The sequence below is a fragment of the Canis lupus genome, chromosome 7, assembly GCF_003254725.2.
Source record: "Canis lupus dingo isolate Sandy chromosome 7, ASM325472v2, whole genome shotgun sequence".
NCBI lineage: Eukaryota > Metazoa > Chordata > Mammalia > Carnivora > Canidae > Canis > Canis lupus.
The window spans coordinates 73,481,430-73,493,570 of NC_064249.1; the positions used below are offsets into that span (position 1 = coordinate 73,481,430).

Genomic DNA, 12,141 nt, shown 5'->3' on the forward strand with positions numbered 1-12,141 from the left:
ACTAACTCCCATCTTCACTTCGCTTCTTTCCCTGTTGATCCTTTGCCCCTCACCTCCTTATAGATTTTCTCTACAAGCACTCCTTTAACAAATCACCTGCCCCAGAATCTCCACTTCAGGCTGTTTCTAAGAAACCAAGACACCTCATACCTTGCACATCTCTCCTGCACTGACTTCCTTGTTACCATGTTCCCCTCCTGCCCCCATGGCCCTTAATCCTATGTCTCCTACAGTGGCAAGCTCAACCCTTCCCTTCCTCCCCTCCATGGCAGTGGTTCCCAAAGCAGCAGACCTTACATCCATTTTAAATAACAACCATTTCACAGCACTCCCTTTACTGGCCTGAGTCAGAGATGACATCACTGCCTGGTACAAGTCTCATTTGCTGAAAGATGCAGCTATACATATGTGTGTATGTGCGTGTGTGTGAGTATATGTCAAGTAAAATTCAAATGAAACCATATGACTAACTGAATGGTAATTTTATTAGTTCATTATTAAGATTCAGAAAATCGTTTCTTCAGAAAATGCTATGAAATATGAGAAATCAAAATATAAATTAGGAATAAAGAGGAGGATAACAGCAAAGAACAAGGGTTCTGGAACCAGACTGCCACTAAATTTTAAAAGCTATGTGGTCTTGTGCAAGTTGCTTAACTTCTCTGTACCTCAATTTCCAGTTTACCTACTTGAAAGAGCTTTACAAGAAGTAAATTGCAAAAAAAAAATTATGTATGCCTGGCATACCACGGGTTTTCATTTATATTTTAAGACAATAAGTCATGTTTTCTTTTAGTTTTAGCACGGTGTTGACAACCTCCTCTTTTCCCCCAGAAGGCCAGATGGTAAATATTTGAGGCTTTGTGGGCCGTACACAGTCTCTGTCATACACTTTTCTTCTTCTTGATTACAATCCTTTAGAAATGGAAAAGTAAGGCTTGTGGGCTTTCGCTGGCCAGCTCTGTGTCAGTTAGAGACCACACACAGGTAACATGCAAAGAAAAGATTCCATTTGCACCCTTTTTGTTCTTCTCAAAACTGTGAAACATTTAAACATAAAGAGAAGGATGGAGAATAATATGATACTCAGGTACCCTTCACCCAGTAATTACAATGTTAAATTTTGGATATTTGCTTTACCTTTCTTCTTTTCCTGACTCCACATAGCAACTATTCACAAGTTACTGTGTACCCTTCCCGTCTGTGGCAAATCACCAAAATCAGCTACATTTTCTTCTTGGGCCAGATGTTAACCTGCAGTTCCCAGACTCCCATACAGTTAGATGTGAGCCTGTGACTGAGTGGTGGCCCCTGGACAGTGGGCATCAGTGATCGTGTCACTTCTCTGCCCAGATAAGGACCTGAAGATTTGCCTTGCACCTGGTCCTTCTCTCCATCTGCCACCTGAAGATGGACCACAAGGTGGAAATAGCCAGGATTCTTGAATGGCCATGAGGAATGAGGAGCACCAACATTAGATTGTGATATAAATGAAAATAAATAAGCATTTATTGCATTAAAGCCATTAAAATTTCAGGGCTTATCTGTTAGAGCAGTAGCTGGTATTATATGAATTTAATTCAACATGATCCATGGTTTCATAATTTTACTAAATGTGTATTTATCCACATATAATATATGGTACCACTTTGGGTTTTTTTTATTTTTATTTATTTATAAGTCACAGAGACAGAGAGAGAGAGAGAGAGAGAGAGAGAGGCAGAGACACAGGCAGAGGGAGAAGCAGGCCCCATGCACCAGGAGCCTGATGTGGGACTCGATCCCGGGTCTCCAGGATCACACCCTGGGCCCAAGGCAGGCGCTAAACCGCTGCGCCACCCAGGGATCCCCCACTTTGTATTTAAAAAAAAAAATGGTACATAGCATTCCACAACTTACTTTCTTTTTTTTCTCTTTGCTCAACAGTATGTCCTTGAGATGCATCCACATTGGTAAAGACTCGCACTTTCTCAATGGTAGTTATTTGCTTGATTTAAATAAGCTCTCTTAGGTCTATAAAAATGAATTAAAATATCTTAATATTGAAAATTATAATGTGTTCAAATCTCTAAAATGTTCTAAATTGTTTTCAGCTGGCATGTGATCGGTATCCAGTCAGCTTGGGAAGTGTACTGGCAAGCTAGCTTGTTTTCATTGCATTCCCACATATGTCCTTCTACATGCTTCCCCCCAAATCCTGTCAGAGAAGACAAGACAAATCCAGACAATGAGGAACTGGACAGGTAGATATTAAGAACCAGCCCTGGGTATGTGGAGGCACGGGTTCATACCCCAAACACCTGCTAGTTCTGTGACCTGGGATACACAGCTGGACCACTTAGTCATTCAATTATATTCCTCCCGGAAGTGGGAAACAAACTTGTAACCATATCTTGGGTTCTCATGAGGATTAGATAAGCTTTTACAAAGAAAACACTTAGCCCAATGCAGGCCACATAGTAAGCATTCAATAAATGCCACCACCATGGTCCCCTTAGCAGAAAAATGTGCTTCTATTATATGTAGTTAATATAAAACTACCACCCTCAGCACACAAGCTTACTGAAGGCAAGCATGCTGGTTGGCATGACTGGCTATTTTCTGAGACTTTCTACCATCTCTCCATTATTCATTTGTTTTGTGTTCACTGGGATCTATTTGCAGCTACTAAATATTGTTGAGTTTGGTCTTTCAATTATGAAGCAAAAATTTAAAATTTCAATATTCTGCCAATTTACTACTTTCTCTCTAGTGAATATTTTAAAAATGTCTGACATCAGTGAATTTTCGGGGTAGTGCATTGGACCCCACTCTCCAGACCTCACCCCTGTCCTGCATCAGGGACACAACTTAATCTTTCCTCTGGAGAATCCCTGTTCACTTAAACCTAAACTCTTATTACAAATGCCTCACATGTAGCTTCTTTTCTTTGTCAATGATGAGCATTTTTTTCTACTTCTTTCCTTCTCCTCCAAGTTAAATCTCTAAGTTCCTCCTATAACATTTCATCCCTCTTTACACTTCCATATTGTGAGCTTTTGATCCTAATTTGCTGTCAACTGAGATGTTGCTGAATTGTTAACAGCTGTTCTTGTTTAGTTCGATATTAGTGGTTCCTTAAAACCAAATCTGTACATCAAAATTCTGGGTTTTGTTTGTTTTGTTTTGTTTTTTGTTGGTTTTTTTTTTGTTTTGTTTTGTTTTTTTTTTACAGAGAGCCTTAGGGACACGTAATCTTATTATTGAAAACAAAATAAGACAAAACATCTTTACATAGTCATACTGCTAATATGGCACTGATCTGGGCCATGACCAGGTCTTTTGACTGTAAGTCCAAACTGTTTTCCTCCAAGCTCCACTGCCTCCCTGAACAATGCTCTACAATTCCCAAAGGGGCATTTGTTCATGTCCACAGTGTGATATGTCTATTCTCATAATAAAAGAATAAGCCTTATTTCAAGCAAGCAGGATAGTGGAACTTAAAAGTGTCTCTAGAAGTTAAGGACTGAGATGTCAACCCAGCAAGTTTCCAATTAATGAGACTTTTATACCATAGTTTATTGACTATGGGCTTTACATATATTGTCTTAATAACTTTGCAGGAGGTAATAATTCTGTACAGATGAGGAAACAGCTTGCGTAAGGTAGCACGCGTGTCCAAGGTCACCTAACAGGTAGGTAGTTTGATTCATACTCATGTGAGTCTGACTTCAGAGTCCTCAGCCCCATTCTGCCTCTCTTAAATACCAGCACACATGCGACAATGCTGCATTGTGACATTTGTCATAATTTGTACATTTGTCCCCTTTCTGATCTCCATTGCACCCTCAGGCACAGCCCTACTTATTTGTATTCTTCATGTACATAGATGAAATATATGTATGGGGAGATAACATAAAATATTACAGTAGTTTATGGAAATAGACAAGATGAAAGGGAAAAGTAAAGCACCACACAAAGAATCCGTGATAATCCCCGAGGAAGGGCTTCAGCAAGAGAAAAATCTAGCTTGTTTTCCTAATTTCTGGTCATTAAATTACTTATCGTCCTGGATTCTCATGAGTCATACTTATAAATAGGACAGCTGCTACAGGAAAGGAGAAGAGGTGAGCAAGTACAGGAAAGAAGACGTCCCGGGCTGGCAGAGAGCAGAGGAAGCCAGCGCAGGAGGGATGGGTGCTCTGCTCAGCGCAGGAGGGATGGGTGCTCTGTTAGCGTGCTGCTGAGGGACACACTCCTCCTTGCCCAATCCAGCCCTGTTTCTGTGTGGAGGCAGCATCTTCCCCAGAGGGAGCTCTGCTGTTATTTAAGGACCCAACAGAATCAGCAGAAGGCCTACTTGGTCTTACCATTGGCAATGTGCAATTCCACCCATTCCATTTAATGTCTTAGACCTATAATTCTTTCATTTCAGATCGCAGAAGCAGAGATAGCACCATACACTTTCCACAGCATTTCAAGAGAAATATTTAAGCTTCTTGAGCTCCTTTGACTCTGTGCCTTGCACACCAAGCCCAATCCAAGATTCAAGAGATAGTATCAGGTTCAGGAGCATTAAGTTGCATGAAAATAGGGCACTGCATTTAGACGTTCTCCCTGGAGACTCTGGAGAGGTGATGTGAAATGGCATGCCTAAAGATAGAAGTTAATTGACGAACTTAAGATAGTTGACCAGAGCTGTAGATTAATTATTTGCTGTGATGGAGAAAGGGGGGCTACTGGATAGCTGTATTATTTTTAGATGTAAGGTCAAATGGAAAAGAAGTATAGGAAAGTAGTAGGCTTTTAAAAGGTGTTTTGTTTTGTTTTGTTTTGTTTTTTTGTTTTTTTTTTTTCCTTTGGACTGAGGTGGACACTCTGGCCAGCCAAGAGGTAAAAAGATAGGGTTTCTTCCTTCTCACATCAATGACGATCAGTTTCCAGTTCTTTCCAGGGTAGGAAAGGGAAGAATCTTGAATTAAATTCTTTACCTTTCTTACAGTCTTACACTTTTAAATTGTACCAATACTCAGAAATCTTTCATTTCCCATGTCATAGAGATAGGTGGTTTTGCTTTCCTAAGATTACTTCATGATAATCTTATAAATCTAGATAAAACAATGATAGAATCTATTTTATTCATCACATAAGAAGAGAAATAATGATTTAGAAGCTTTCATAATAGGATTCCTAGTATAGTTTCTCAAACTTTTCTTTATGGATAAAGTATGTATGTGCAAAAACTGAGTCTGTTTGAAGTGTGCATTTCCATGAGCCTTGACAGTTCTACACAGCCGAGAAACCACCACCACAAGATACAGAATATTCCCATCACTCTCAAAAGATTTCATCCTGTCCCTTTACAGTTTCCCCCTCCCTCCACCCACAGTCACAGGCAACCACTTTACTTGTTTTCCCCACAATTATTTTTAAGGCAGGCATTTGTTTGTATCCACTTCTAGCAAGGAGTAAGAAGTGGCTACAGGATTCTAAAGAAGTATTGGGATTATTTTGAAAGCCTTCCAGTGTCCATGTCATTCACAAGTTCACTAAAGTACTTTGTCTTTTTCATTTTTCTAATGCCAGGGTGCACAGAGAGGGCTGAAGTAAAGCAGATAGCTCTCGAGCATCTGAAGAAGGGGTGCAGTGAGGAGATCAGATAGGCCCTCTCTTTTCTCTGGTACATCCGACAACGCAGGTTTGATAGATACAAGTGTTAGCCTAAGTGTGTGTTCCTGGGGGTGGCGGAGAGAATGCGGGGCTACATCAGGTAGTTTCTACCTGTGTGGTTTCAGGTGAGTGATTCCACTTGCCCAGTAGTCTCTTTCGCTCCAGCAGTAAGGTGAGAAGGGAGAACTGAATGATCTCTTGTGTAACTCTTTCCCTAGAAAGCCATATCCCAGCAATGAAACTTGTGCTACGGTGTGTACCACCTATACATACATTGTATAGGCCATCTGTAAATATCCCAGAGGACAGATACTGTGTCCTTTTTATTTTCCTAATGCTAAATTGGACAGATAGGTCTGATTTGCAGACCCAGAGAACAGTCGCTATTCTTAAGCACTTTGAAAATATTTCTACATAAATTGTTGTAAACCTTTTCAACAGTTTGGAACAATGGCAAAAGGGTAAATAAAGCAGGTAATTAAGATGACACTACCAAAAAATGTGTGAACTAATTTTGATATACGAATCTCTGTTTAACTGTAAACAAGGCCTTTAAAACATCAGTGATTGGGTTGTTATAAGTCAACGTAAGCAACTGGAATAAGAAGAGAGAATAGAAATTTTGTAAAAGAAATATTTTATAGCTTTCCATATCTCTTGCAGAGATTGTCCTTTCACTGAGGTTGCCTGAGACAAACAGTTCAATTGTCTTTCTTGGCTCTTTTTAACCTTTCTTTTTTTGATTCTGTCACTGTGACCTTACTTTGAAAATTAAGAGGAAAATTCATAAAAATGTAAACAACATTAATGTCTCTGTATCTTGTTGAAAAATACTATTTTCCCTGAAGGAAGTATTATGTTTACTTTTTCCTTAAGGCTGCAATATTTTAACTCAGCCTCCGGGTCACTTTTATCTCAAGAGGCTTTGAAACCAATTAATACCAAAAAATAGAATTCTCTAAGACTTACTTTTGCAACTAGAAAAAAAACAGAAAAAGACTTGAACCCTCTCAAGTCTATCCTATTGCAAACTGATGACCCATTGAGGCAATTGTAACATTGTTCCAAGACAGTATATAACTATTATATCATCTACTTTCTTTTAATAAGGAAAAATATTCAGAGAAGAGGCAAGTCAAACTTGCAAAGTACTTTTCTGCTTTTTCAGTGATAATTCTACATTTTCTTCTAAGTCTTAACAGTTTTTAACTTTGGAGACATAAATCTTACAAATGTACAACTCAACTGTTGGAAGGTTTCTGATCCAGTGTGTGGGTTATATAACTTTTTTTCTTCTCTTGATGATCATCCGCTATCTCACAGGAAAAGTCAAGGAGGTCCACTTTGCAACTCATTATTATGAAATTTTTAATGGAATAAGACTTGAATGATGAAATTTGTGGATTTTTTTGGCAGCAGCTTCTTTAATGGAACCTAAAGAAGTCACAGGAGTTTTTTAAGAGCTTCAGTCTAAATCAAATCTGACTTTTTTTTTTTTAACTTAACCCATTCAGCAAACTAAAGACAATGAGAAATATATATTTTAATGGCAAAGTTGAACATTTTCTAACATTGTTTTGGAACATGAAAATAATGTCTGAACCTCAACCAAACTGATAGTTATTTGATTTACGTATCAGTTCTATGAATCTCTAGCTTTTATTTGTTCTCTCATTTAAAAGATAGTATGGACATATCATCCTCTAAAACTAACCACGTAGATTTTATTTTTCAATAGTCATATTAGTATAAATGGTGCTCATGCAGCAAAGTAGTATATTATTTCAGAAACTTAAACCATGTGTAATGTATGTATGTATATAGATATATGTAATATTGCTATATATACCTCACAGATAGCTTATAAACTTTTATACAAAGACATTTTAACCATGTATCTACGTTTCCTGTGCTTTTTAAAATCAGTCTTTCCCTGGTGTTAGGCAAAACCATTTTTCCAGGGCTGTGGAGTATATTCTAACTTTTTGGTTAAATTTTAAGCTTGTCCATCAACCCATTTTAGATGAGCTCCATTTCTTTCAAATCTTGAGCTTATAAACCTCTGCTAATTTGCATAGATGTTCATGCAATCTTAAATGTGAAAAAGATTAACAGTAGTGAATTGGAACTTGCTGGAAGAGGGGTCAGCTACTTTGGTTGGTTTGTTACCCATGGGAGGTGGGGAGGCAATGTCTCAGGTGTCGGGTCTCTTTAACTAACACCTCTTACCTCTGGGATTTGTCGGAGACAGACAATGGGCTCAGCCCGTATCAGCCAGCATGCTCCAAGTCAGACAAGCAGAAACACCAACAATGCCTTTATTCATGCTTCCACACACTAAGTAGGGGCAAAGGCACACTAAAGGTCAAGAGGGACTATAGCTATCAAGACAGACAAGCTCGAGTGTCACACTGAAGCCAAAACTTGTACCTCCTGCAACTGCAGCCACCAGGGCAGATCACCACGCCAACAGGGCCTCTGTGACCTCTGGAGACAGCTCTGTGCTGAGAGGCCTCAGGAGAGGCCTTGAAGACTTGAAGCCTTGATCCTCCAGTTCCTCGGCCGTGGGTGAGGCCATATTGTAAGCAATATTAAAAATGTCAAGAAAGAGAAGAGGTTCATTAGAAAATCAGGAAACTTAGCCCACGGTGGTCATATCCCTGAGCAATGTGCCTTGGATAAACAGAGTTTTGGCTTCCTGGAAGTCATGTTGCATCCACGATGAAACAAATCAATTAGATTCTTCATAGCACCATTATTGACTATATTTGCTATAAAATGTGAATATTTATGGAATACTCACTACAAAAAATATGACCTCCATGAGCTTTTGAGGTGTGTGTGTATATGTATGTGATTTGGAGTTTGTTTTGGGTTTTTTTTTTTTTTTTTTTGGTACATTGTTATTTCCCAAATGCCAAGCACAACATCTATCATTGGCACTAATAAATATGTGTTGAGTGAGTGATTGTTTGAAGGCCTGCCTATAGGCTCTAATATTTTACATATAGTATTTCACTTAAATTTAAGTGACTCAAATAACACAGGTACTATGCACGCCCCAGTTTACAGATGTGAAAACTAGTCACAGAGAAGTTAATTTGCCTAAGATCTCACAACTAGAGATGAAAGCCTTAGAATTCAAGCTAGCAGTCTGTTTGTGGAGTTTGTGCTTTCCATCATATGTACACGGACTCTCATTTTCTTAGCAAGTCATACATAACACTTATTTTATACAAAAACATAACCAACCTTATTTTGCTCCAAATATCTCATGACCAGACAGGTTTCCCTGCTTCTAGAATGCTTACTATAAATGCTCTGACACTTTGGAAATATTACCTTTCAGATACACCTTTCTTCTCTATCAGCCCCTTTGACTGCTTGTGTCTGGGACTCCAGTGAAGTTTGAATTGTCCAATCTGAAGAAGTTAGCTTATAAAGGCAACTGACAGACTTCGGAGATGGCCACATTTTCCATCCTGTGGGGAGTCCTGACTCTTACCTAGATCACCAACTTGTACTCATAATGGAAGATGAGTTGCTTTTCTTTTGGAATTTTGAATGAATTTGGCTCCAGAGGTGGATGCTATATTGGAACCTCTGGAGAATAAGTTCCTTCAGTTTCTGCTTACTTGGGGACTGTGTGCTGAGGGCCATAGACTGTTACAACTAATGAGCCAAAACCCTACCCTCAAGTGCTCACTGAGAGAAAGGGCAAATGGCTGAGCTTCCATGACTGTTCCCTTCTGAGCCAGTGGCAGTGGACAATAGATTTTTATAACACCAGGAGCTTGAATGAGGAGCTGGACTGAGACCATAGAGACAGCAGAGTGGCTATAAAGCAATGTGATTACTTTTGGCTGTGATAGGACTGGGCCATGTGAGCTGCAAGTGATAAACTCTATAATCCATTAGTGTTTCTCAATTTTATCCATTTTCCATAGGAGGATATGATTAGCTTTTTTTATTTTTTCTTAAAGAATTGCTTTCCCATTAAGATTGTCTTTTAAAAAGGTTTTATAATGGTCTTATTTGCAGTAAACTTCATTTATATCCTGAGAATGAAGCTTGGAATTGCAGCAAAATAATCCAGAATACCATGGAAGGAAAAGATTATAATCTACCTCCAGGACTTTTTTTAGGTAATAGTCAAGATATGCAGAAAGAGGAACAGGTTATTTTCACCCACAGAATTCATGCCCCATTGGAAACAATATGAACTGGGCAATAACATCAGCAATAACTATTTGTATTTTGGACATGTTCAATGCATAGATATTAGAGAAGAAAAATGTATTACAATTTACCAGTCCATAACCATTAAAATAAAGCACTCTGTCTGAAAGTCAGACTAAACTATTCTCCTCTATCTTATTTCACCCAACTGTCAAAAAATCCAGCAGGGTAATTTAGAAAGTTAAGCTAGAGAAGGGCTAAAGTTTATTCATGACTTCATGAAATAAATATTACAGGATACAGAGACAAAGAAGCATGTGTGTGCTTTAATCAAGATGCAATTGTTAGTGTATCAGAGAGAATATGCATTCTTGCCATCTGGAAAAGACAATATGAGGTGTGTAGGGAGCACCTGAGTGGTTTTCTGAGGAGCAAGTCCATAACTTCATCAGGCTTGCATGGATGGTCATAATTTATTAGGTTATGAATCATTGCTCTAGCAAAGTGTTGACTCTGTCCCACTATGACAACATTTACCTGCGAGTCATTTAGCTGGGATGTCTGAATGTGAGGACTAGATTCCAGCATCGTCCCCAGGGAGAGAGTCAGATCTGGATCCAGGGTGAAGGAGCTACACTTTGGAAGTAAACTAATCCCAAATGAGCCAACTAAGTAAACTTTTCAGGGCATTATTAAGCACACAGAAGAAAATGTTGTGGCCTATAAAATAAAGTTCATTTCCCTCACTTGATGAGCAGGTCGTTCTCAGAGATATCTCCAGGTGTCCTTTTGACGAACCCCTCCTCCCCCCAAGACAAAGAACAAAGAAGTTGAGAATGGAAATTAATTTTTTTCTCTCTAAGTACTATCCGCATGCTGCTTGGTCCCAGGGATTGTGACCCTCGTCTATAGATGAACAGATGCACCAAATGTTTGTCTAAACTATCGACTTTAAAAGGTAAGATATTCTGATATATGCTACAACATAGATGAACATGGAGGATATGATGCCGAGTGTAAGAAGTCAGATGTTATATGGCTCTGCTTGTATGAGGTATATCTAAAATAGTCAAAATCATAGGGACAGAGAGTAGAATGGTGTTTGCCAGGGGCTGAAAGAAGGGTGGAATGGAGAATTACTACTTAATAGGTAGAGTTTCAGTTGAACAAGATGAAAAGAGTTGGAAATTGATGGTGGTATTGGCTGCACAACCATGTGAATGGACTTCACGCCACTGAACTGTACACTTAAAACAGTTAAGATGGCAAATGTTATGTCTTGTGTATTTTAATACACATATATACACAAAAATAGAAAAAAAAAACACAAAACCATGGGGCCCACCTTAAAACCATCACATCAGAATCCCAGAGAACAGGGCTTGCACATTTTGTTAAAATTCCCCCATGTGATTATGACCTATAACTAAGGCTACAAATTACTGATTGAGAGTAGGATTTTTCATCTTGACACTATTAGAATTTTGGATCCAATAATTATTTATTGTGGAAGAAGGAGGCTGTCCTGTGCATAGTAGGATATCAAGCCGCATCCCTGGCTTCTACTCATGTGATATTAGAAGCACCTCCCCCTTCCTCAAGTTGTGATAATCAAAATTGTTAGACAATGCCAAAGGCCCACTTGGAGGGGACATGGGCTGAGGAGCAAAATCTCCTGGCTGAGAAAGACAAAAGCTAGTATTGATAAAGAAGCAAGTAATATTCTCACAGCTACTGCCCAGCCTCTGTACTTCAAGAGGGGAAATTCTGTCCCCTGAGGCTTGGTGCCTAGTGGACCAGTGGATCTTCTTTGGATCCACATGTCCCTGTCGGCTCTACCCCTGTACTAGTGTACTGGGAAGGTTCAGGTCAGGGCTGAGAGCAGACCTGACCAAACAAGTACTCGCAAATTTTCTCCCTTAGTGAGGGTGGTTTTTGTTTCATTCAATTTTGCTTTGTTTGCATTAAAAGGCAAGAATTTGACCTCTTCTTTTTCCTGGTTCAACTTTCATTTGGGGCTAAGAGGCTTCAGTATTATCTGATCATTAAAACATAAACAAGGTATAAGACAGTGTGTACATGTGTGTGTGTGTGTGTGTGAGATTGAGAGAGAGAGAGAGAATTTTGGGGTACACATCAATTAATTCTCAAAATAATCTTGTCATATATCATGCCACTTAATCCTCACTAAAACTTCATAAGGAAAATACTATTACTCTGATTTGACAGAAGAGAAAACTGAGGCTCAAAGATGTAAATATATAGCATCTAAATGGATCATGAAGGTGCTAGATGTTGTATCCAGAGCCCAAT

General features: G+C 38.9%; 2 long non-coding RNA genes across 29 annotated transcripts in view; one reads left to right on the forward strand and one right to left on the reverse strand.

Moving 5' to 3' along the window:
* LOC112648051 (uncharacterized) overlaps nt 1-12,141 on the forward strand; it is an 86,178-nt gene that overhangs the window by 30,972 nt on the left and 43,065 nt on the right. For 20 of the 28 annotated variants that reach the window (XR_007412146.1, XR_007412149.1, XR_007412153.1 and 17 more), the window contains 4 exons: nt 1,927-1,976; nt 2,094-2,243; nt 3,603-3,674; nt 8,999-10,786. This is a non-coding gene — a long non-coding RNA (uncharacterized LOC112648051). Of the gene's footprint in view, nt 1-1,926; nt 1,977-2,093; nt 2,244-3,602; nt 3,675-8,094; nt 8,231-8,998; nt 10,787-12,141 lie in introns of all 28 variants that reach the window. The other 8 variants (XR_007412167.1, XR_007412155.1, XR_007412154.1 and 5 more) reach the window with 8 other exon arrangements.
* On the reverse strand, nt 1,717-8,370 carry LOC118355196 (uncharacterized). The gene is made up of 3 exons (XR_004817185.2): nt 7,879-8,370; nt 6,896-7,083; nt 1,717-2,013 (listed from the first exon to the last, which is right to left on the reverse strand). It is a non-coding gene; the product is annotated as an uncharacterized LOC118355196 (long non-coding RNA).